The sequence below is a fragment of the Ursus maritimus genome, unplaced genomic scaffold (assembly GCF_017311325.1).
Source record: "Ursus maritimus isolate PB19 unplaced genomic scaffold, ASM1731132v1 scaffold_10, whole genome shotgun sequence".
Classification (NCBI taxonomy): Eukaryota; Metazoa; Chordata; class Mammalia; order Carnivora; family Ursidae; genus Ursus; species Ursus maritimus.
The window spans coordinates 19,020,241-19,044,652 of record NW_024423344.1 but is presented as its reverse complement, the minus strand read 5'-3'; the positions used below and the strand labels follow the sequence as shown (position 1 = coordinate 19,044,652).

The 24,412-nt window shown below is 48.0% G+C and overlaps 1 long non-coding RNA gene across 1 annotated transcript in view; it reads left to right on the top strand.

Moving 5' to 3' along the window:
• Positions 1-24,412, top strand: part of LOC103677643 — a 152,865-nt gene that overhangs the window by 62,253 nt on the left and 66,200 nt on the right. The window contains exon 4 of the long non-coding RNA XR_572489.2: positions 14,159-14,428. This is a non-coding gene — a long non-coding RNA (uncharacterized LOC103677643). The remainder of the gene's footprint in view (positions 1-14,158; positions 14,429-24,412) is intronic.

Genomic DNA, 24,412 nt, shown 5'->3' with positions numbered 1-24,412 from the left:
CCACGGGCAAACTCAGTATGCCACATTCTTTTCCTCAGTCGGCTTGTGCTCAGTCATGGTCATGGGCAGAGGATGGACAAAGAGCAGTGCTTTATGTCACCACGTCCACCCCCTCCCCTCATCTCCTCCCCGGATGGGAGTGTCCTGGCATGATTTTCATAGGTTGGATTCCTGCTCCTGGGTGTTGTCACCCTCTGTTGGGTCGTCCGTGACCACCACCCGTGCCGTCTTGGATGAATGAACAAATGTCCCTCAACCTCTTCTATCCCAGCCGGATATCACTGTCTAGTCCCATATTCTTTCCCATCCATCTGTCCAGTCACCAAATATTTATGGAACATTCACTTTCGGCCAGATGCTGTTCTAACACTGGGGACACAGCAGATGTGATCTCTGCCCTGTGGAGAGATCCACCATCAAATAACCGCACAGCGAAATAATTGAACTATGAGAGGAGGTGACAAGTGGGTAAGGAAGAGTGGGGGAATTAGAAAGCCTGTGACAAAAAAGCATGACCGTGTGGGGTGGGATCAAGGAAGTGTGCCTGAGGAGGTGATTTGGAGCTGAAGCTGAGAGCTGCACAGGAATTAGCAAGGTGGGTGGCGCCCAGGTGCTAGATGTATGGGTTCCTGGGGTAAGCAGGAGCAGGAGGAAAATGGCACAGCCCTGACCTCAGGGTGCTTCCACTCTGGTCTGGGAGATGGACAGACATACCCGCGGTGAGGTGGAGAGTGGCAAGAGCTGTTGGTGGGCGTGTGTGAGCCAGAGGGCAAGCGGGGAGCTCCTAACTGCAACATCCAGGGGCAGTCGATACTGCCTGGGAAGTAGGAACTGCTCTGGAGCATGAGTGGAATTAGCAGATGGATAACAAGGGAGAGCGACAAGGGCATTTTATGAAGATGGAACACCTTGGAAAAGATCAGATTGCTGAAGCATCCGTTTGAGAAAGCACAGATAACTTTTCAAATCTGAAGAGGAGGGACATGACGGGGAGATGAGACTAGAGAAAGGATGAAGTCCCATAAGGAAGGGCCGTATGACTTATGCTAAGGAATTTGAACTTGATGGAGAAATGTTCATGTGGAGAAATGGTGAGGGGTTGTAGTCAAGGGAGCAAAGGGACCAACTATGCACTAGAGAATCCTCTCCCTGGCAGGAGTGGGCCGGGCGGGAGGCAAAGGAAGCTGGGCAGAGAGCACCAAGAGCATGGGTAGCATAGGAGGGGCATGTGGGAGTGACCTTCTGAGAGAGGGTGAATGGTTGGATTGACTGGAAGGGTACAGGAGGACAGTCAAGGGAGGAGTCGTTACCATGTTCTCCAAGAAAGTGACTCTTTGCAATAACGGGTCCCTGAATCATGAGTTCCTTGACCCACTGCACTTCTATCCCACCCTCTCTTAGAGCTCCACCTGCACTGAATCACGGTGGGAACCCAGCGGGAGGGATTCCTTGATGGATCAGTTTTGGCTTTCCAAACATCTTTGACCACCATGTTGAGAGTGATTGTCCTAAAATTAAAAGCTGTGAGCATATCGATTCTTGGTTTTGGGATGAATCTCATTCAGTGATTTTGGGACGAAGCTCAAATTCCTGGCCTTATACCTCCAAGGCCTTTCTTGAACGAGTTGTTGGCAGAGCCCACTCTGAGAGAACCACTCCAGGGTGACTCCTTTCTAGATTTTCTCCTAGAGAAATGTCTTCCCACGTCCTTTGCCCATTTCATTTGGTTAGTTTTCTGTTTCTGAGTTGCAGGAGTTCATTATACACTTTGGATATGAATGTCTTGTTAATACATTTGTTGAAAGTGGTCCATGTCTTGAGACCAGAGGAGTTTGTGAAGATTCAGGGAAGAAGGAAGATGGATGAGTTTTGTATGGGTTGAGTGTGAAATGCCTAAGGAATGTTCAGGAGTGACCCCATAGAGACTGTCTTGGTTACATTTCCAAATTTTCTTAAGAGGACAGTATCCTAGCTATTGTCAAAACCTTTATGTCTGTGCCATAATTGTTAATATTGCTATCTTCATTTTGAGCAGGGCCCAGATACTGAAACCCGGAAGCCTTTACTTTCTAATCCTGTGAAGAACAGGTTGTGAGAAACAATATATGAGAAGATATTCCTGAGTAACGTAACAAATCTACTTCCTTAAGGTGTTCAGGTCTTCACTTGCATCAGGCCCGGCCAGGCTAGGATCGTGTGGCTCTGGGCGCTTAGCCACGCCTGCTCCTGAGTTGTGCTTTGGCGTTATGGCTCGGCCGTACAGAACATTGTAGATCCCATCCAGGTGAAGCCCGTTGCTGGTTCTGAGGTATGGATGGTGTCAAGGACTTTCTCCAAAATAACCAGAATACTACATAGTCAGGACTCCTTTGAGAAGATCCTTTTAGGATCTAAAGGAAAGAGAGGATGTGTTTCTCTTGGGTACATGGTTTGCTTTTATCTAATGGATCAGGAGAATCCGACAACTGTCATATGGCTTCTTTGAACTGGCCGATGTGAAGTTTAGAGATAACTTGTAAAGCAATCCCTGTATGGATTATGTGGGCTAGCTCTGACTTTATGCTTTTCCTACCTATATTTTCCCTTTGGTATTTAAATCCTTCATCAAAATATGTCTTAAGTCCTCCATGGAACATGTGAAGGTGGCTGGATGTGATGGCTGGAGCGTAACGGGGGGTTCTTATTTAGAAATATCAATTTGGAAATCACATGCGTGTAAATGAGAATTGATACTATGGCTGTAAGTGAAATCTACATGGGATGGTTAAAGAAGCAAAAGGCAGAACCCGGGGAGACAAATGTAAGAAGTAGAAGAAAGAAGGGAGACATAAAGTAGACTGGGGAGAAACACCCATGCAGGCAGGGGCCAGGAGGAAGGTATCACGCCGTCAGCGGCCAGTAGCACTAAAGATGAGGAAGAGGAACTAAAAGAGAGGGGAGAGATCCATAGTGTCAGGTCCCAGTGTGTTCGAGAAAGATAAGGACTTGGCTCCCATAGTGGATGTGAGAGTGTGGGATTTGTGGGTGGCTTTAGCAAGTGGAAGAGGTAATTTGAGGGAAGAATCCAAGTAGAGAGGAAAAGGTTGAAAATAACAGATACAGAAAGGGAAAATTAGCAAGAAAGAACCTAAAAGAAATGGGAAGATATGAGATTCAAAGCAGGGGCAGAAGGTTTGGCCCTGGACAGGAAGAGGGAGTCTTTTTCTATGAAACATGACGGCAGAAGGGAGGGCAGCATGACAGAGGCTGGGCAGCTGTTCCCCAAACCATTTTCCTCCCTTCCTCATATGCATCTGGAGAGTCTCACTCTCCTTTACCAGGAAGTGCAGGCGTATGATGGAGTGCCAGCCATTGAACTGTGAGTGGAAATCCTGCGTGCTGCTTATTAAAATTCTCATGCACACCCCTCCAGACTCTCTTCTCTGATTGAGGGAGGTAATGACCTCTAGGGAGACTTTGGAAACCACATGGGGAGACAACAGCACCTCCTTGAGTCTCAGTGTCTGAGGGACTGTGACGAGCAGCATTCCCCATGCTCCCAACCCCTTTCTCCCCAACATGGAACCACCTTGGACTATTACTGCGGTCAGATAGAATGTTCTCTTGTGGGAGTCACTACACCATTGTAAGGTGTTGGATGTCACAAAGGGTATATCCCTAAGGTGTCCCAGAATAGGAAGGAATTTTAAAAAGGAGCTGAGGGAGGGCCTTTTTGAGGGATGGCAGAAACAGATGATAAGGAGACAGCTGTGTAAAGACCAGGGAAGAGAATTCCAGGCGAGGGGAAGAGCAAACGCAGAGTCTGTTGGGGGAAGCCACTCTGTGTGTCCTGGAATTGTCAGAAGTCCAGCGTGACTGGACCATAGCGTGTGCGTGCAGGGGTGGGGGGTGGAGGGAGTGACGAGCTCCCTGAGCTCCCCATCCTTGCCTCAAGGATTCAGGTGGATCCTTCCAAATAGCCACTTGTTTCATGGCACCTTCTGCCAGGCTCGCCCTGGGAAGAGGCAGAGCCCAGGCCTTCTGGCTGTGACAGGCCCCCTCCAGATGCTTTGCTGGACACCTACCCCAGCTACCCCAGCTGAGGGGGGCACTTCTGTCGTCTTTCCCCCGAGGTCCGCCCCACACCAAAGCACGCGCTGTCAGGCCCTTGCCACCCGACCTGCCGAGTCAGCGGCTCTCCCCCACGCAGTGCTGTAGGCCAGGACATTTTCGATAAAACTCCACTGAGAACTTAACGCGTGCCGTGGCAATTCTCGTTGTCCATCTCTGAGCATATCTGCTCACCGTTGCTGTGGTGATTCCTCCGTGTGGAGCACGGGGCTTCGGTTGCTTTAATGATGCCTTTTGCATGAACGCAGCCCTGGCTGACAGCTATAAACCCCCCTTGCTTTAGTGGAAATGTAACCTTTAATGCAGCTACTAACTGGTGGGTTTTTAGTTTAACCTCCTGTGTTCTCCAAGAAAAAAAAAAAAAAAGAAAGAAAATTCTACCCCGAGGGAATATGAAGTTGAAGTCTGACTAAACTCAAATGATGTTAAATCCTCCTCCTTGAGTGTGCTTCCCAGCACAGAGTCCACACAAGTGGGGGCCCAGAACACGCCGAATTCCTCCTCCTCCTTGAATGACTGGAAGGGGGGCTAGGCCCCTGAGCTGGATCCTGGAGGATCACAGGGTTTGACAGAACCAACAGATTTTGAGACAGGAAGTGCTACGTTCTCTTGTGTTGGAAGACATCGCCCACTGCACGATTATCTCTCCATGCAGGTGTCACTATCGAGATCAGCCAATGTCACCCTTGGGCTTGCAGGGGTGAGAATCGCAACTTTCTTTCTGTAGAGGTTGGAAAAGAAACTTGGCCCGTTTCCGAGGTAGCCTGTGGCCCGCTGATCTCTGCTCGCGGCCTGTAGGCCCACCCAGGGGCCCTTTCACCGGCTTTCCATGGGCTTCAGAGTCCCCTGGGGCCCAAGCAAATGGGCAGATTCCAGAGGGCCACCCCTAGAGCTCTGATGTGGAATTTCTGTGGCAGGGCCCCAAGCTTTGCAGTTGAAGATGTCTCTCTGCAGGTGCACGAGCTCGGCGCTAAGAGTGAACAGCCTATGGTGTTGGTGACAGACAGCAGCATGCTGACATAGAGACACCGGCCGTGGGCACGGCGCTCTGGGTGCCAAACGTGCTAAGCAATAGTCATTTCTTCAGCCGCTACTAGGTGCCAGTCCCCGTGCTCCATGGTGCCAAGGCAGAAAGGAGTAAGAAACAGCTCTTGCCGCCTGAAATGCCTAGGCCAGTGTGTATGGGCAAGGAGACACACACAGACCTGCTACAAAATATGAAGACTGAGGGTGCCCTGACGTGTGTAGCATGAACCCAGTTGGAAGAGTCAGGAGTAAAAATATTCATTGCCATTTATTGAGCACTTACTAGGGGCTGGGCTTTGTCTTATTTAAATTAACTCAATTCGTCCCAGCAACCATATAAGGCTGGTGAGGAAAGAGGTCTAGGCTGTTAAGTAGTTTGCACAAGGTTGCCCAGTTAATAAATAGCGGAGCCAGAGGGTAGTGGCCAAAGTCCTTGTTTTGAAGAGCTATATGAGAAAGTCTGGAGAGAAGAGGCCTCTTATTTGCTGAGTACCTACTGTGTGGGGGGGCTCACTAAATGGAATATTCATGACATTTCTGAGGGTGGCCGGAGCTCTGTGAGGAGGAACACCACAAGCACGCACAGGCAAGACACGCTTGTCTGGATGCCACCTTACATCTTGTAGTCAGAGCGTGAATGGACGCAGGTTGCTGGGATGTTGGCTCCCTTAGCCTTGTTGGTGGCTGGGCAGGGTCTTGTCACTTCCAGCTATGGCTCCCAGTCAGTTTACCCCAGTGTACTCACAATAGGGGGTGCAGACTGCCTTGGTTTCTATTTCCTTGCCCCATAAGGCAACTGATGCCGCGTAAACGGTAGATCTTTCAGCCTGAGCTGATTGGGGATTACAATTTGCACTTCCATCCTCTGACCACTTTGGATGCCAGCTAGCTGCCTCTCTGTCCCCCAGTCTTTGGATCAACTCAGGCAGGTTGATAGGTGGGTGTTGGGAGAAAGCACCCATCTGCTGAAACAGGAGTGAGAGCCCTTTAGTCCCTCACGGTCCATTTGCCGTCCCACTGACTCAGTGTGCACACATTTTATCCGTTGGGGTTTCGGTTGAAGACTCCCTTCTTCACTTCCTCTCCTAAAAACGGTCACATCTTTTGTTCCAAGAAGCAGGGCTGCTCCAGCGTTAGTCACGTATCATGGGTGGTTCCTGGCACCTCGACTTGAAGATGAGCTGCCATCTTTGGTGATGTCAGCGACAGGTCCTTAATCGATGTGCAGCATCTGTATGCTTCTTTAGAAGTTACTATTTGGGGCCATTTATATTTTAAAAACCACTTTCTTTTACTTGGTTCATCAAAAACAGGAAGCCAAAGGTATGAATACTCTTCCTGTGAATCAACAGAGAAGGCTTCCTCATCTGCACTCATGAACCTACAGCCTGGGGCTGCTAGATTTGCTCCTGGAAGAACGGAAAGTGGCAAGCAGGAATGGGATGTGGGACAGCTGTGCCCATTGACCTGACAAGCTAAGCCTGGAAGACACTAAAGAGAGAGTCACGCACCGTGAGCTTGAGTGGCAGGGGGCAGAAGCAGGGCAGGGACAGGCAGCTTCATTCCAGGATTGTTATAAATAAGGTGACAGGCGAGTGCTGACTAGCAGCTGATGTACTTTAGTAGCAGTCAGACTGGAATGACAGTCCTGGGCCTTCTGGGAGCTAGTGAGAAGTGGGGGTGGAGGTGTGCTGGGTGTTAGAAGACAGGGCTCATGTCAGCACCTTATGCTGGACCAAATACACACGCGTGCGCACACATGCACACATACACACACGTGCACACACACACACCCACACGCACGCGCGCGCACACACACACACACACAGTTGTCGCTCAGACTCCTCCAGCCTCACTGATTCAAGCCCAGCCCTGAGTCACAGGTCACTAATTTGTGACTAGTGATACAGATTTCAGTATTAACCAGTGAGTCACAAGTATCAAAGACTAGGAGCTGGTACGGTTTCAAGTCATCCCATGATGTCACTGGCATTGAAAGAGTCCTTTCTCGGCTGTTAAGGTGGCTGCTTGCCAGAGAGGAGCCATTTGGCACCCTCCTGTCCAGACAGGCTGGTTGGTGTGCCTTTGGTGGTGTCCACCTGCCTGCTTCTTCCCAGGGAAGAGGTAGGCTGAGTGAGATCATGCGCAGAGAATGTTCGAAGATCTGGAAACAAAGGGCTCTCTATATGCAGGAGCTATTCTGCCACTACCCCCTGTCCAAAATAAATAGCTTCTTCTGCCGCTATGGACGGGTGCTGAGAAAGCAGGAGAGCAACTGTGCCTGGACTTGTCTCATCGCTCTCCCCTCCACCAGCTTCCACCTGGAACCTGTGCTCGCACCAGGCTCTGAGCTCCCCCGTGAGCTTCTCTTTTGTCCCTGTTTCCCTGCTGGACTGAATTTCTGCAGAACTAAGGCTTCGGTCGCAGTTCCCCTCAGCATCACCAGCTCTGAGGCTCTGAGTCTGCTCTCTGGGGAATGGGGGAGGGCGGGAGGCCAGTCCTTCTCTGCTGCTGCCATTTGTGTCCATGGGCCTTCTCCATCTCGTCATTCCTTCATCTCGATTGTCCTGAGTGCCTCTTATGTGCCTTGCGCTGTCGGATGAGCTGAGGATACAGAGATGGAAGTGTACGATCTGTGGCCGGGAGTTGCTTCAAGGCCAGTTGGGGGAAATGGCAATAATCTAATCAGTCTGGGCAGCAGCACAGGTGAGCAAATAGTAAATGTGATTAGAACTGGGATGTCATACCCTAGGAGACACATAGGTAGGTAGCTTGTTACATTTGTTGCCGGATCTCATGATTACATTGGATCTCAATCTCCCTTTCTGTAACCTTGAGCCATTTATCCAGGTTTCTCCCTCTGGAGCCACACAGAACAGATTGTACTGCTCCTTCATAATGCTGGACCCTGGATATACAAGCTTTTCTTCCGAGGCTAATGGTCTCATGCCATTGGGTCTAGAACTATCCCGTTTTAATTGCTCTCTTCCGGATATATTCTCATTTCTTTTCTTTTTAAAGATTTTATTTATTTATTTATTTATTTGACAGAGAGCGAGAGAGCACAAACGGGGAGAGAGGTAGAGGGAGAGGGAGAGGGACAAGCGGGCTCCCTGCAGCAGGGAGCCCGACGCAGGGCTCTAACCTAGGACCCTGAGATCATGACCTGAGCAGATTCCTAACTGACCTAACGCCCCTATATTCTAGTTTCTTAATGTCTTTATTGAGATCGGAAAGTGAGAACCCAGTACAATATTCTGGGTTTAGCTGGACAGAAAGACAAATAAATGAGGAACAATGAATATAATAAAATGAAAAGGAGCCTGACAGTGGCAGTGTGTGTGTGTGTGTGTGTTTAATGCATAAGTAGAGAAAAAGAATATATTTTTATTTTTACAGAATGCAAAATCAGTTCGAAGACTTCTCAGTATACCATAATTGATTTTGACCATCTTCGATGATAACTTATAGTTTCTTTCTCTGGTATGTTTATGCTAAAGTCCAATTCAGAGAGTTCGATGAAAATATCTGACCTACTTCTCTGGGCTGGTACCAGGGCCATCAGCCCTTCAAGTCCATCTTGACCTTTATTTGACCTTCCACCCTCAGCCGTGGCCTCAGTACCCTGGGTGACCCTCCATTTCTAAGTAACGTTCTAATTTAGTCATACACATGGCTTTCTCTCCGTGTCAAAGCAAGCCACAACCAAACCCTGCTCTCACGGGGACAACCCTGGAGAAGGCCGGCACAAACAACTACGGGGCGATCCCTTGGCTCACGGTCTCTGTGAATAGTGCCCAACCTGAAGTGTGCAAACCTGTGCGACCCTGCGTTGCACCTGCACATGGATGGCCTGTGGCGTCTGCCTCTAAAGTACAACCTAAGAACCCTGGTTCTCGTCTGTCCTGGAAGCACCTGTCAGTGTGTCAGCATCTACCTGTCATGGGTATAGTAGATGAGTACCTGCCATCTATTCCAACTGTGTCTCTCCCAGAATCCCTTGAAGTTAGGGTTGTGGATGCAAAGCAGAGTTTCCCAAGTAGATGCACTCGTGCAAGATATGGAAAGGGGAAATTTGACAAAAGGTCAGATTTCTGCAGCTTTGGCTACTGTTTCTGGCCACCAGGGTCTTAAAGATACCTGTTTTTCTGTAGCAAAATTCTATCCTATGGTCACCCTCCGCCTGTGAGTAGAAAGGCGATTGTAGCAGCATGCTGATAGTTTCCAGATCCCACAGCTCTGTTCTAGAACTCAGCTGTTCCTGTGGCAGTCTGCCACCTCGCCACCTTCTGTTTGGGGTGGAGAAGGCAGCTCCCCTTGGGGGCCAAGTTGGCTGTGTAGTCCAGGGAGTCATTCCTGGAGGTCCAACCTGCAGCCTATCCCTCCAGCCCTTCCATCGATGTCACAAGCATAGAAGTCCCTGTATTAAACCCCCTTTTCTTTAAAATAGCTAGAGTACTTTCTGTTTCCTAAAACCGAGCCTTGACGGGTACATTTATCAAAGGCAGTGTCTGAAAGATAATTTCAACTCTTTTACCTTAATGAAAAAGTGAAAAGTGTCTTGCGAGGTTGCTCTCTTTAGAGTCTTAAACTAGAACTTGAGTTTTCTTCCTGTGTCTGTTGTACCTGTGACCTTGAACAATCACTTAGCTCTCAAGTCCTTTTCCTTATCTATCAAATTAGGCAAATAATACCTGCTTTGCATATGTGAGCCTAAGTGGGAAGAATGAATGTGAAAATGGGGTATCAAATGTCCTGCCACACATTTTGTTCAGATCCCCTATGGCTATTTTCAAACTAGATGCCCCGAGACCCCAGAGGGAGAGTTGACATGTATGCAATAATTTCTACATGAATAAGTGGAAAGTTGGTGAAATCAGGGACCTCTCAACATCAGACAGCTATCAAGATGGACAGCAGTATCATGTAGCATGTGAACCCAGTGGTTTTCGAAAAAAAGTCCTATGGAAAAAGAAGACGGTTTATAAAGTCAAATAATACCTTGTCAACGGCCTACTGTTGGTCCCCTTTCTGCTGTCTCTGGAAGATCTGCTTCGTGCAAGGCTTTCTGCTAGGCATTGGGCCTTATGCTAGATGTTAAAATAAGTACATTAAGGAAAATTTTACTGTATTTAAATTCTATATCAGTTCGCCCGACCAAATATAAAGAGAGCTGCAGAGATAAAAAGCAGTTACTTACTTCCCATGCCCGGCAAAGCCTGTTTGCGACGTGTAACAGAGCCCTGCACAGTGCGCTGTCATTCACTCCCCTGGGCAGATGGTTTCTCCTTGCCACACCCGTGCCTGCCCTCATCTGCTGCGCCTTCTCGTGGGAATCCCTGCCCCTCTCTGCCGACCTGAGCCTCAGCACCTTCAGGAACCTGCTCAAAGGCCACCTCCTCTGAGAAGGCTTTCCTGATTGTCAAAGTCTAAATGAATCCCTCTCTACTGTCCTACTGATTCACATAGGTTACTTCTCATATGCATCATGTTTGTCTGTTACGAATTTCGGTGTTATTTTGTTATTTTTTTTTAGTTATTTAGATATACAGGCATAAAATAGTTACGTATTTTAGTTGACTATTTTAGCTAATGGAAGCTGGCGCAGCATCCCGTTGGTTGGGAATAAAGCTTGCTGAACTCAATCCTGAACGGATCTGACCTACGTTTCCCTGTCATGAGTAGTTGAAAGAAGAGAACCATAGAATGGATTCTGCTGGGGCCTCAGTTGGAACCAGTGCTCCCTGTTGCCATCTTTCCAATTATGTCCTGTCCTTTACCGAGCCTCACCTGCCTACCCTTGCCGCACGAGCAAGTGTGCACCCATCTTAGCTGAAGCAGATCATATGCTGTAGTATATGGCAAAGGATAGTAGGACCACAGGGACTCATGTCACCTTTTTGGCTCTAAGTTTAATTTTTTACAGGGCCAGGTACATGAAATGTCAAGGAGGAAAAAGTGTAAAATTTATTTAAATCCCAATTAGATTGAATAAGTGAAGTGCATATTCTGTGTATTACAGTGTATCCGTGAGCAGTTGTCCTGTGTACCTTATTGAATTACTGTTTTAGGGGAATCTTCTCAAATTCAAGAAGAGGGTGAGAAGAACAAGAAGACAGGAAAAAGAGACATTTAAGAAAGTGTAGAAGGGGGACGCCTGGGTGATTCAGTCAGTTGAGCTTCTGCCTTAGGCTTGGGTCATGATCTCAGGGTCCTGGGATTGGGCCCATGTCAGGCTCTGCTCAGCGGGGAGTCTGCTTTGCCCTCTCCCCCTCCCCCTGCTCATGCTTGTGATCTCTCTGGAATAAATAGATAAAATCTTAAAAAGAAAAAAAGTGCAGAAGGTTTGCAAACACTTGCCTGGAGAAGTGAAATCTGAAAAGTCATTTGAAAAAAATTCGTGCTCTTAATGAAAATGCCACACATGCACGTGTATAGAGTTGCAAAGCATCGCATTTTTGACATTTAGTCTCTCATTAGATCTTCACAGTAACTCTGTGTAGCAGATAGGGCACGAGTTTGCACATGAAGCAATGGATTGAGTCCAACGATGTGCCTCTTTGACCTTTTCGTACATACCAAATTTCACTGTAAGTGAGTTAGAGAAATACGCCTATCTGAAAAATTTTAGCTGCCATTTTGTTTTAAGATATCAGACTACACCACTAATGAGCTTAATTCCCTTTAGTAGCTTACTAGTTAGGGTCAGAGTCAGCTAATGTTATCCTGGAGCAGACAGAAAAACAAGATGTTTTTCTTTGAAATGAGGGCTTTGCTCATGTGGGTTACAATGTTGTCATGGTCTTGTTTATGAAGATCAAAGTCTGTACAAAGTGAAAGATGCTAAACATTTGATCCCAGGCATCTGTCTTCGTCTCTTTCTTGTAGTATATATCCACATGAAATAAACACAGAGCTGAAAGAACGTGGGGTGCAGATCTGAGATGCTCTGGCTTGGTCATAGGTGGGTGGGGATGAAGCCCCATCTAATTTCACCTCTCTGTCCAGTTGATGTGATGGCAACTAGGAATCAACCAGAACATGCCATCTGAGGAAAGAAATGAGAAGACAACTCTCTGGTTTTAAACAGAGACATGAAAAATAGTAAAGTATTTAAAATGCAGAAGTTTTTCAAGTTAGATATTCATTTACTTAGCTAACGTGTATGACTGCTGTACACTGGGGACACAGGGATAGAGACGGCATGGTTTTCATCCTTGCACAGCTCACCAGCTAATGGGGAAGGTGAACATGCAAGCAAAAATAATTCAGTAAGAATGTCTACAAGACCGTGGGGTGGGAGCAATCACATTTTTGAGGAGATGGGGAAGGTTTCCTGGAGGAGGTGATACTGGAGAGTTAAGAAGCTAGTTTCAGTCAGTGAAGAGAGGGACAATTATTCCAGGCACAGGAAAGCAAAAGCACAGGGACGTAAAAGGTAGGGATGATTTGCCGAAATGGTCAGTGATTCATAAAACATGCAAAAATCCAAATTAAGATGGAGATTACACGTGAAAATAAAGAGAATTTCTAAAAGATTTTCATACTCAGAAGGTTACCACTCTGGAGAGCACAGCTCCAGAGCGATGTCCCTCAAACTTTAATGTGCCTAGAATTTGAATAGGGATGGCACTAAAATACGGATTCCGATTAAGTAGATTTGAGGTGGTGCCTGAAGTTCTGTATTTCTTTCTTTTTTTAAAGGATTTTACTTATTTATTTGTCATAGAGAGAGAGAAAAGAGAGAGAGCAAGCGCAAGCAGGGGGCAGAGAGAGAAGCAGGTCTCCCACTGAGCAAGGAGCCTGACATGGGACTTGATCCCACGAGCCTGGGATTTAGCTGGACAGATGCTTAATCCACTGAGCCACCCAGGCATCCCAAGGTTCTGTATTTCTAATGTGCTTCCAAGTGAATGCTGATGCTGCTGGTCTGTAGATCACTTTGGGGATATGAACAACAAGTGGGAGGAGGGCAATAAGGGTGATAAGCCTAGCACTCGGTTTGAGGCTTGGGGTGTGTATGTGCCCGTGTGCCTGTGTCTCCCGTGGGCTAGAGTGGGTGCTGTTCAGCAATGAGCAGCAACCAACACTTTTACACAAAGTGGTGACAAGATCCGATCTGTGTCTAGTGATAAAGTAAAGAATGGCTGGGAGTGGATGGGACAGGGCACAAGGAGGGGCAGTAATCTAGGGACTGTTTTTGGGGAGCCTGAACATTCTCAGTAACAGCAGCGATAGAGAGGATGGGGTGGATTCAAGAGATACTTGAGTTAGGAGTTAGGACAGACGGCATGATGATGGACTGGGTTGAGGGTGGGAGGCAGAGGCAGAAGGAGGAAAGAATGACTCTTCAGAATCGGTTATGGAAGAGTGGGGTTTGGTGCTCTCATGATGGGGTATATATATAATGCAGAAAGAGGAAGTGGTCAGGTTTGGGATGAAAAGGAGTGCATCGGTCATCCAAGCAAAGCCGCTTAGAAGGCAGTTATGATTCAGAAGCAAGGCTCAGGAGAGCAGGATACCGTCCTGAAATGTACGTACGGGTGAAGCAGAGACATGAACAGAGGGTTAAATAAGGGGTGGCCCAGGGGGCAGGGGGAGAACATCCGTATCGCAGCAAGTGGAAACCAAGTGCTTCCAGAAATAGGTCTCATCAATGTCAAACACTGCAGAATGCTCACAGAAGGATGAGGTCCATTGAGCATTTAAGTGTTCAAGACGACTCTAGTGAAGGTAGTTCCAGAAGCGTTATGGATGCAGGGCCATAGATTACTAAGGGAAGGAGAGTGTGGTAGGCAGGATAACGGCCTCCCAAAGATGTCCCTGCATGAATCCTTGGCACCTGGGAATGTGCTGTCTGACATGGTGAAGAGCCTGTGCCGTTGTGACTGAAGTATGGACCTTCGGTTGGGGAGATGTTCCGGATGGGCCCAATCTAATCACACAAGTTCTTATAAGTAAGAGAGGAGGCCGGATCATGGCTCCGAAAGATATGGCGTGACCACTCAATCCACTATTGCAGGCTCTGAAGTTGGAGGAAGGGGGCCATGAGTCAAGGAATAGAGTGACCTCTAGAAGCTGGACGCCTTTCTCAGTTTACGGCCGTGAAGAAAATGGGGACCTTGGTCCTACAACTGACCTGAATGAGTAGGAAATGGATTCTCTTCTACAGCCCCCGGCAAGGAATGAACCGACACCTTGACTTTTGTCTGCTGAGATCTGTACCAGATTTCTGACCTAGAAAACCGTCTGCATTTTGACACTGCGTGATTTTCGCTGTTCACTGAATGAGGTAAGTAACATCACTGTATTTACTGCAGGGATTATAATACATCTCTCCTTACTTTTAAACTTTCTTAATTTATAAATAGACTTTATATTTCAGAGTATTCTCAGGTTCTACAGCCAAACTGAGTAGAGGTACAAAGATTTCCCCTGTATCTCCTCCCCCACTATCAGCATCCCACGCCAGAATAGTTCATTGGCTACAGTCGTTGACCCTATCTTGGTATCTCATTTTCACCCAAAGTCTATTGTTTACTTTGGTCTGATATGTTACTCTTGATCTAATATATTTTTAACCTGAAAACAGAGAGATCCCTCCCGCAGCCTTTTGGTACATTGATTTCCCCGCTGTGGTCACTCCGTAGCCCAGCGCAGCCCACACCGTGACTTGCCGGGAATGTGCGTGTGCAGTCAAAGACACCTTTCGTCTTTCCTGCTCTGTCTCCTTCCTTGGCTCCCGCTCAGCAGTCTGGCTATTACAATAAGTGCTTAATGTGTGCTCTAGCATTGTTGTGGTATCATTTAGACGATAGCACGCTGGGCCGACACAAGTCAGAGGCGGCGAACGCATTAAGGGCTCATCGTTATCAGCTTGCTGGGGATTCGGGCGATGTAATGGTGGTAAACCTCAGACACTCCACTGAGACACAACCCTATTTGTACCCTTTCCTCATCCTGTCTCGTTCCGTCGTGTTCTGTCCCTTACGAATGCTGTCTCACTATGTCGTTTGAAGCCAGTGTGTAGCCTGGCTGCTTTTCCAGTCTTGCCTCCCCCCCAGGGAACACAGAAGTATCAACTGGCAAAGACATGGTTATTGCCTTTCAAATGAGAAGGGTCTGGGGCACTGTCATCATGGCCATAGGCGTTTTTAACCATCTTTTTTTTTTTTAATAATTTATACATTTCAATGTGATTTCACATTTCTGCATATATTTCAGTTGTTCCAATTATATGCCTTTGGTTTGAAAGAAAGTTGCTAGAAGCAAGGTGTACATGTATTTAATACAGATTAAGTACATCCGAAATGGAGCTTCTAATACCACACCATCGGTTCCTTATTAACAGTGGTAAAGGTCTATCAGTCTAAGGCAGTTCTTCTTTTATTTTTCCTGTATCCATCCATATTTTTCTTTCCCATCTGTCTTACGGGACTGTTATTACTAAGCATTTCTCTATGGTTATCATTCAGTTCAATTACTAGAGACACAGAGTGCTGGGCACTGGGATGATTGTAACTATAGCAGTGATACTTCTTATAAGAAGCATTAGGCCAGTTCTCTCAACAGGTGCTGTAGGGGTAGAGCAGGGAGGTACCCACAGACACCTGTATGGTTGCATAGGGCACACACATGCTTGCCTCCCCCACAGAATGACACAGAAGCTCAGCCTATATAGCTTTAGCCCCAGAAGAATCCCCTTTATCCCAAAGGGGTACAATTCTGAGAAAATGGTGGAGGAGAAAATCACATTCTGTGAGCTGCTTACCCATCCAGTTAGTCTGTGTTGGTGTGTATCCTTTTTTTTTTTTTTTTTTTTTTTTTAGCTGTCCTGGGTCTCCTTATTCTAGGCAGTGGCTGGCCTATGATGAGCCTTTCTTATCATATACATCTGGTGATACAGGTACTGAACAATACTGGAAAATTCACAATGAATTTTTTGCCTGGGTTTCTCCAGATCTTCATCCACCGACAAAGTAGTCTTCTTACCAGACACTGACACACCAGCCCTTATTTCTACGCAACTTCACAGAGTTCTCTGATGGATTTCTGATGTTGGAGGCCTGGAAGAAATGATGTGTGCCTGGATTCAGCAGCTAGCATTTATCAACTACAGTGAAACAGGAATTTTACCAGGCAATAAAAATACTCCGTTGAGTGAGACACTGTTTCTATGCTCAACTATTCCATTTGTACAGTGCCTAGTTCCATACGACCAGTTACTGATTTGGATAAATACACTAATGTAAATCGTTCCTTCATCATCTACAACGCTGTGTCAGTAATGCAAAAGCTATGCAGATGTATATGAAAACTTAAATATTTACACTCATTGGAATAATTTTTCTATTGGTAACTTTAATGGAATTACTGTAGAACGTCACCATAAGGGAAGGAAGGAGTACGTGGGAGCACATTCAGGTTGTCTGTCTACGTCTGAGCAGTCGTAGACACTTTGGTAGTGATAACTGGCGATGCAGAAGGAAGGAGGCACATTGCAGAGGGAGGGCATTGGGAGACGTCTAGCATGGTTTTGAGGTTCAAGTTCAGTGGAGTAGATTGTTCCAGAGCTGGCTTTGGGAGTCTGTGGGTGAATCCTGAGAAAGCTGGGAGGTTCAGGCCGGGGTACAATTCCAGGAGAGACGGTTGGCCTTCCTTGTGTTTGGCTTCACTCTAGGCAGGGCAGTGATGACTGGTTTCATTTAGCTTGTGCCCCCAAAGTACCTCCAAAAATGGGGTAGCCATTTTTTGGTAACCAATTTCGCTTTCCAGAAGCTGATATCCCTGCGGGCTGTGGCTGGTTGATGGCCTTTAGCCTCAGGGCAGCCCCTCCTGCTCTCACGCCCTCTGCGCAGCATTCTTCCGCGGGAACCCTTCCTCTGCTCTCATCCTGTGCACACAGAACCCTGTGGCCACGGAGATCCCAAACTGCTTGCTCCTGGGTCTGAGGCTCTCTTGGCTCTGAAAGCTTCCTGGGTTTGCTGACATCACCCTCGTGTGGAGGAGGACTGGCCCGGCTGCTGCAAACACACATGTAACTGAATGAATTCTATTAAGAAAAAGGAAAAGAACAACAACACGAACTCAGCCAGACACACCTTCAATGGCCATTGTTCCAGCCCCGGAATGCGTGGTTCTGCGCCACGGGCAGGAAAGGAAGAGGTGACCCCGGGAGGCATTTCCTAAGTACAGATTAGAAAGAGCCTGGTGAGACTGGAATCGGTCAAAAGGAAATGAAAACACAGTGCTCTCCCTCCACACAGGGTGACTCTGAGGGAGTTGAGCTGAGGAAAAGATGTCATGCCAGGAGCCTCACCGCGAGGAATTTCCAAACAATACAAAACACTGTTATCACCATGTAAGCGGCCAGGGGCTCCCTCGAATTTCAGGGTTCTCCTCCTTCTCCCCACACGGAGAAGGCCAGACACATTTACTCTTCAGCATTGTTTCCATATCCTCTTTCAGTGCTCTCTTCCAGGGCCGAACATTCCTCAGTCTGGAAAACTCTCCTCATGTCTACCCCGAATCCTTCATGCTGCAGCGCAAGTTCCTGTCTCCTCCTCCCTTCTGCGGGGTGACGGGCGAGAACCCTGCTGCCGTCCCTCCTTCAGAGTCCTTCAGGCGCTCGATGCCTGACCAACGAATTTGCTCTTCCCTTGCCCGTTCACAGCCTCTTTGCCAAGCAGTACACCCCACAGAGTCCTGTCGAATCTTTAACGCTCAGGGACACGAGCTCTAGTCACCAAACAAAGCAGAGGGGGAGAAACAGGTGCCCCGGTTCTGGCCCGTCCAGGAAAGCCCTTGGCCCCTGGACTCTCGGTTTGCAAACAGAACGCAGCCCACTGGTTAAAGAGTATCTTGTTTTCCTTTTCTGGAACCCATTGTGTGTTGCATCAAAGAGAATGTGTTCGTACAGCTGCAGTTGTTGACGTACCAAACTTCCCAGGCAGGTCCCCGGGAGTGTTCAGAAAGAGGGGTCGGACGACCCGACGAGAAGAGGAGGAGGCTTGTCTCGCGGGTGTCGGGGTGCGTCCGGGTGTGTCTGGGTGGGAGTGTAGAGGCACAGCCGAGCACTGGGGGCCGGCGATGCCCTTCTTCCCAGCTTGAAGTACTTGCTGCCCCTTTCTCTCAGTCTCCGGAGGCTGTCCCCACCGCGACACTCACACACTGAGGAACTGAATAATTGTTGGCACGGTCTGGGGGACAGAAAGCCAGATTGGGCGGGGAGAGCATTCCATTATTATAACACAATGCCATAATAGGATATAAAATTCTTTTCATATTAATTCTTATACAATAGGAATCTTAAAACTTGACTTTTGCACTGAAAAGGGAGGTAAAAGGCAGCCCTTGGTTGTGTTTTTGCGACGGAAGTTATCTTATTCATCTTGGCGACTCCCATGTGGGTCTTAGCTGCCAGGCTCTGTTTTAGAAAATGCCAGGCTTCTGTGGAGGAGAGTGAGGTCCACTCACACTACCCAGCTCAGATCCTTCTTCTAGGGGGCCTTCCTTCCCTGTGTGGCTCTGAGCCTGGCTGCCGGTGCTGCTCTTGGGAAACTGGCCCGGCTGGAAGGCCCTGCTCCTTCTACTTGCCCATGACCAGAGGGCCTTGGAGTGGGGAGCCAAGGCATGCCCAGGCCTCCTCAGAGGACTCGGGCTTGCAGTGCCGGCAACGTTGGTGGTGCACACATTTTTTTTTTTTTAAAGATTTTATTTATTTATTCGACAGAGATAGAGACAGCCAGTGAGAGAGGGAGCACAAGCAGGGGGCCGTGATCACGCCCTGAGCCGAAGGCAGACGCTTAACCGCTGTGCCACCCAGGCACCCCTGGTGGTGCACACGTTGGTCTCTGAGCGAAGCGTTCACCTCTAACACCCCACCCACCCACCCCCGAGGACTTGGCATGACACTTACCCAGGGCTGGCAAGGACAGGGTGTCCTCCTTCCTGTGCCACTCTCCCTGGGCCTAGCGGAGCCCTGTGCGTACCTTGTCAATGTTGTTGACAGGCTGACTCACGGAGCGGGCACGGTTGTTGGAACCCAGAAACCCGGATGCTATTTCTAGCTTGGCTCTGGTCCCCAGCTTTGGTTTCCTACCATGGAGTTCGGGTGGAGAAGTCGTTGGGCTCTCAGCAAGGCGGTCGATTTGGGGCGGATACCAGGAGATGTGGGACTTTTTCTTCCCTCTGACCTGGACCATCCCAAGGACACTCTCTATTCAAGAAACCTCTGTGAACTTCATCGAGTTTTAATACGTTTCTGAGAGTAATTTAAATTCTCACCCTTAATTCACTGTTGCATGTATTTGTTGAGCATACATTTATTTAGAATACTTAATGAGAACCTTCATAAAAATCTCCATAAACCTTAGGTGCCAATAAGCAGCGTTCTCCAAACCTGGAAACTCCCCATGAGATGGATTCTTTTTCGAGCACCTTGCAAGGCTGAGGCTGCTTGGGCAGTATTTCAGACTCTCTTAATAATACCTTGTGGGGAAATTATGACACATTTTCTTATTTCCTATTAGGCTTATACTTGTTCTTTGGATGAAAGGGACTCCACATGTAAATTTGATGATTATTCTCTGAATTTCTCCTATGCAAGTGGAGCACCAGAATCTCCTGGGCTGTTTGTACAGGATTCAGGCTGGAATTTTAATGGCAAATATCAACCCCAAAGCAATAAAACCCATGAAAAATTAACATTGCTAAAGAGGACCACAGACCCCCAAGGGTTACAACCCTGAGGGTCACCAGTAAGTGACCACGATTTAATGAAGTGGTGCTCCCACTGATTAGGAAGAAATGGGCCTGGCATCTTCCACAGCATAAATAGCCTGTCGCTGAGCGTGCCAAGCAAATGCTTTCAGAGGCTGAATTTTCTCCCCAGCTCCAGTGAGCTGGCAGTGGACAGCAGAGGACATTCCACTGAAATCGGGCCATCGGCGCTGAAGACAAAGGCAGCTGATTCAAGTGCACCAAATTGGAGTTTCTCTAATCAAATATATTAAATTCACCATCATTCTTGATTGTTTTAATGGGAAGAAAGGGCAGCTGTGCCCTTCATTTTCTAAGCATTTTATTTAGTGCCCTGGGGAGGGGAAGGGGAGGAGGGAAGGCAGGATGGGAAGGGAAGAGAAATAGAGATGGCTAGGAAAGCTACGGGAAGCTAATGTCTTTTGTCTTAAAAGTAAAATGATTTTGCATGCTGTTCAGATCCACACTGAGAGTTCCCAGAGCCGTCACTCATGGACAAAACCCCAAGATAACCAGCTTATAAAACCAGTTTACACAGGAGTGGAGAAGCCGCCAACGAACAGGCCGGGGGGTTTGGAATACTCGGGCAAAGAGAGACACGGGTGGCTAGTGTTAGACAGATTTGCTTCACTGGTTCCATGAAAGCCTGCTCAATTGAGCATTTCCCCCCCTGCATATTTGTGCTTTGTACAAAAGGATTTAAATTTCAAGACACTTGGGAGAACATATCTCCCCTCTTTTGTAACCTTCCTGGCTGAGGGCGGAATTCACAAAAGGCCTTTTTCACCATTGAGCGATGGGATTCAGAATTCCAGTTAAGAAACTGATGGCCCAACCTATTTTTTTTCCTAAAACAGTTTAACAGAAAGTCCAAGCATGATGCTTCCTGCCCAGAGTGCAGCGCGACATACAGTGTCTTGGTATGCACCTCCAGCTTCAAAGGGGAGCTGGGCGCATGACGTCACTTCCTCTGTCTGCAGAGTTGATAACAGGATGAACCTGAGCGAGATATGAACCAGACGTTCCACTGTGTAATTAATTATTTTACCCCATTGTAAGGCCGGGTCCTTAGGTAGACATTGTTTTTGCACTTGGCGTTGCGCACACACCAATGTGCTTCGCAAAGGAAACAAAGGTCTAGGAATTGCAGCTATGGGCTCGCAGGCTCACACAGGCTAACGTGAGTCATCCGGAGAAAGGGCTTTGGAAGCTGGTGCCTGTTACAGCCTGAAGCCAGCCTGTTTCTGAGCTGGAATGTGAGAGGCAGCTGGCTGTGTCAAAGGGGCAGAGAATAAAGCCACAGTGTAAAAGGAAGACACAATTCAGCAAAGAGAAGATGCTGTTAAAATGGTTTCTGCTCCTCCGGCAGCTTCTTTAGGAGGGCCTCCTTTTGGAGACAAATGATTCTCATCCTCTTCTTAGGGAAAAAAAAAAAAAAGGAGGTGGGGGTTCCTTTCAGAAAACTGTTATCGGACTCTTTAAATGTGCGCATTTGAAGGGAATCAAAGAGAATGTGTGATAAGGCAGCGTCTCTGTACTCAGGGGCATTGTATCACGGGACACAATGCGGGCTAAATGGAGCTCTTCGTCCTTCGGGGAAATCTAATAACTCAATCAGTCAGCGCGGGTCTCCTGTCCTACACGGTGGGCGTCCAGCCCCTTGACGGAGGTTCCTTTTTTGACCGCTAGACAGCTGGCCGAGGCCTGCTCGTGAGAGGAAGAAACTGCCCAGTGCATTTGTCCCCAGGCTCCCTCCCTCTCCCACACACAATGCCCTTTTGTCCCTGTGGCTCCCATCCCTCGGGGGCATGGCCTGAGCTGGGTGGAGGCCGTTGCCCAGAGCTTGGCTCCCAGCGTCTTCCCTTGCTGTGCCGGGTGGGCCTCCCGGGCAGGCTTGGAGTCTCATCCAGAGCTGGTGGGCCCTGGAAGGCGTCCACTCTTCTTAGCCCCCGTCTGGGTGGCGCTGAGGGTAGCTGTCTCTGCCGGCAGTGGGCGAGGGCCTGGGGTTCCGGAGGAGGTCACCGTGGTGCTTCTGAAAGCATAGGGGCCTCGGAGAGAGCTCAGGGCCGGGATTGGAGGGGGGGTGGAGCCATGGAGCTGCAGCTCAGATCCATTGCCAAATTCACCGAGCAAGCCCGAGGCAAGAGAGTCACCTAACCTCCGCTTGGTCTCCTCTTTTGTGAAATCAGAGGCTAGAGGAGAGGCTACCCAAGGTCTCTTTCAGGCCCAGTGATGTGTACCTCTCAGTCATAACCAAGGACATGGGATAGGAAACACTGTGGGCTTCTAAGTCAGACGGGCCTCAGTTTGAATCCTGACCTCACCATCATGCGGTTTTGTTCCAGCAATCAGGCTTCTGTTTCGGTTAAATAATTTCTACCAGACAATTACGTAGTGTGAGTTTAATGACTTGAATTACCAGAAAGAGTCCAGTGTGATTGCTGGCACACAGTATGCCCTTCTAAACGTCAGCTTTTCTTGTAACCTATGTGATGGTCACTTGAAAAAAGGACTTAATAAAAATCTGCAGTAGTCCAAGAGTCCTGATTTAAAAAGAAATTATATAGTACTTCCATGTCTTAGGGTAGCAGGTCCTGGACATTCATTTCAGAGACAAGCGAAGCTGGGAAAAAAATAGGATTGGCTGCAAGGTTGTCCGCTTTTTAATTTTGGCCAAGGAAGTTGGTTAAAAAACAGTTCTCATCTACTTTTACCATCATTTCAAAAAATAAAGGCCATGATGACCATCTTTACTGGGAAAGGACACTTGTCCTTGTTAAACGGACAGATATGTATCACACGTGTATTTTTATTATACATAAGAAGCATATGAATATTGTCCTCCCTTTTCCTTCTGTAATTCACTGTGGATGAGTGACAGTTTGTCCCATTCTGCCGTCAGTAGGAGGCTCATTTTGGGAAACCACTGCCTTCAGGAATCAGTTTAGCTTACTTCTGTGCCTTCATGTGTTTGCAGAAACTAACGTCCTCTGTTTTACTTATGTTCCCTTTTTACTTTTCTCTCTAATCTGCCTACCTCTCTGTACACAAACAAATGCATCTCGTTAATGTTGCTGTAGCTTACCCAATCTACCCTGAAGTTTCCAGAAGTGAGCAAATGCTTTGTAAGTGTCATATATTTCAATTTTGTGTGGCCACTTGAAGTGACCATCCTTAGTAGTGCACCGAGCCCACCTCCAGGGCCGAGGTCCTGTCATTGGCCAGCATTTCAGGGCTGCCTGGCTGTACCCCTCTTCCGGGCAGAGGGCTACGAATACAGAAAGCAAGGGAGGCCTCCAGGCTTTCCCCTGCCCATGGACCCACTTTGCATGGAGTATCTAGGGGGCTTCCGACCCTCTCCTGGTCTCAGCCATAGCTTCTCCTCTGCACTGGCTCACTCCAAGGACACGGGCTTTTGAGCCAGTCCATCGGTTCCTTGCTCCTTTCCCTCCCGGTAGAAAGCAGGAGACCTCTGAGCTCAGCCAAGACTGCTCCCTTAAAGCAGATGCCTGGGCTGCTTTTCATCAGCTGGGAATCTGGGCCATCACCCCCCAGCGTCGAGTCCTGGGCAAGCGCTAATGGAGCAGGAGCCGGATGGGAAAACTGGACGGCTGTTTGCCTCCTACTGCTTCGGGTTCTCACACTGTGGCCTCATGTGTTGTGAATTACAGAAATACCAAACACACCCACAATTAAATATAAGCACTGAAATGCTCTTGAATGCCAAGTGTAAGTGACTTTGAAATGCTCTCTTGATTTGTGCTGCTTATACACAGCGTGCTTCCATTAGTGCCGACATACCGAGCTCCGGCTAGCCTGCTCCCTACTAGCTTGCCTTGTTTCTGGTGCTTTCCTTTAACCTTCTGCCACCAGGAACCAAGGTTGTGCTGGGATCACATTTTCCCTGCAAGAGGTGTGAACTTCTTGTGGACATATCTGGTCTTCATGGGAGGTCTCTCCATGGTCAGAAAGGAAGACACAGAAAATCCATTAGGCCCAATATCAAATTTCCTTCTGGGGTAATAGACGGTGGTTCTACTCACTGAGATCCTGGAGCTGAGTGTGGCTGAGTCCAGTGGTCCAGCTGGCTGGCCACACAGATATGGGGCATGGTGACACCTCCCTGCTCACCATCTGGGTCCACGTCCTACAATATGCAAATCATAGTAATGTGCGGAGAGCGACGAGGGTCTTTCCTCTGTCCTGCTCCCTTCCGTCCCAGGCCTGCTGCTCAGTGGGGTCTAGTTCCTGCCAATTGTGGGGGAAGAAGCCGGCAAGGAAGTGGGGTGGGGTACTCATTGAGGCCGGGCTTTATCTCTTTGGGCTTGTGAGTCTCTTTTGAAGTGATTTAAACCATCAAGAAAAACGGTGCTTGTTTTTCATTTGGGAGGCTTCATTTCTAACAAGAAGCTGCTTCAGTGTTAAGAGGCTCACTGAGGTTGGTCCTCTCTCCCTTCATGTGGTTTGCAGTTCTCATGTTTTACTTATTTTTGATGTGGTAGCTGCAGCCAATGAA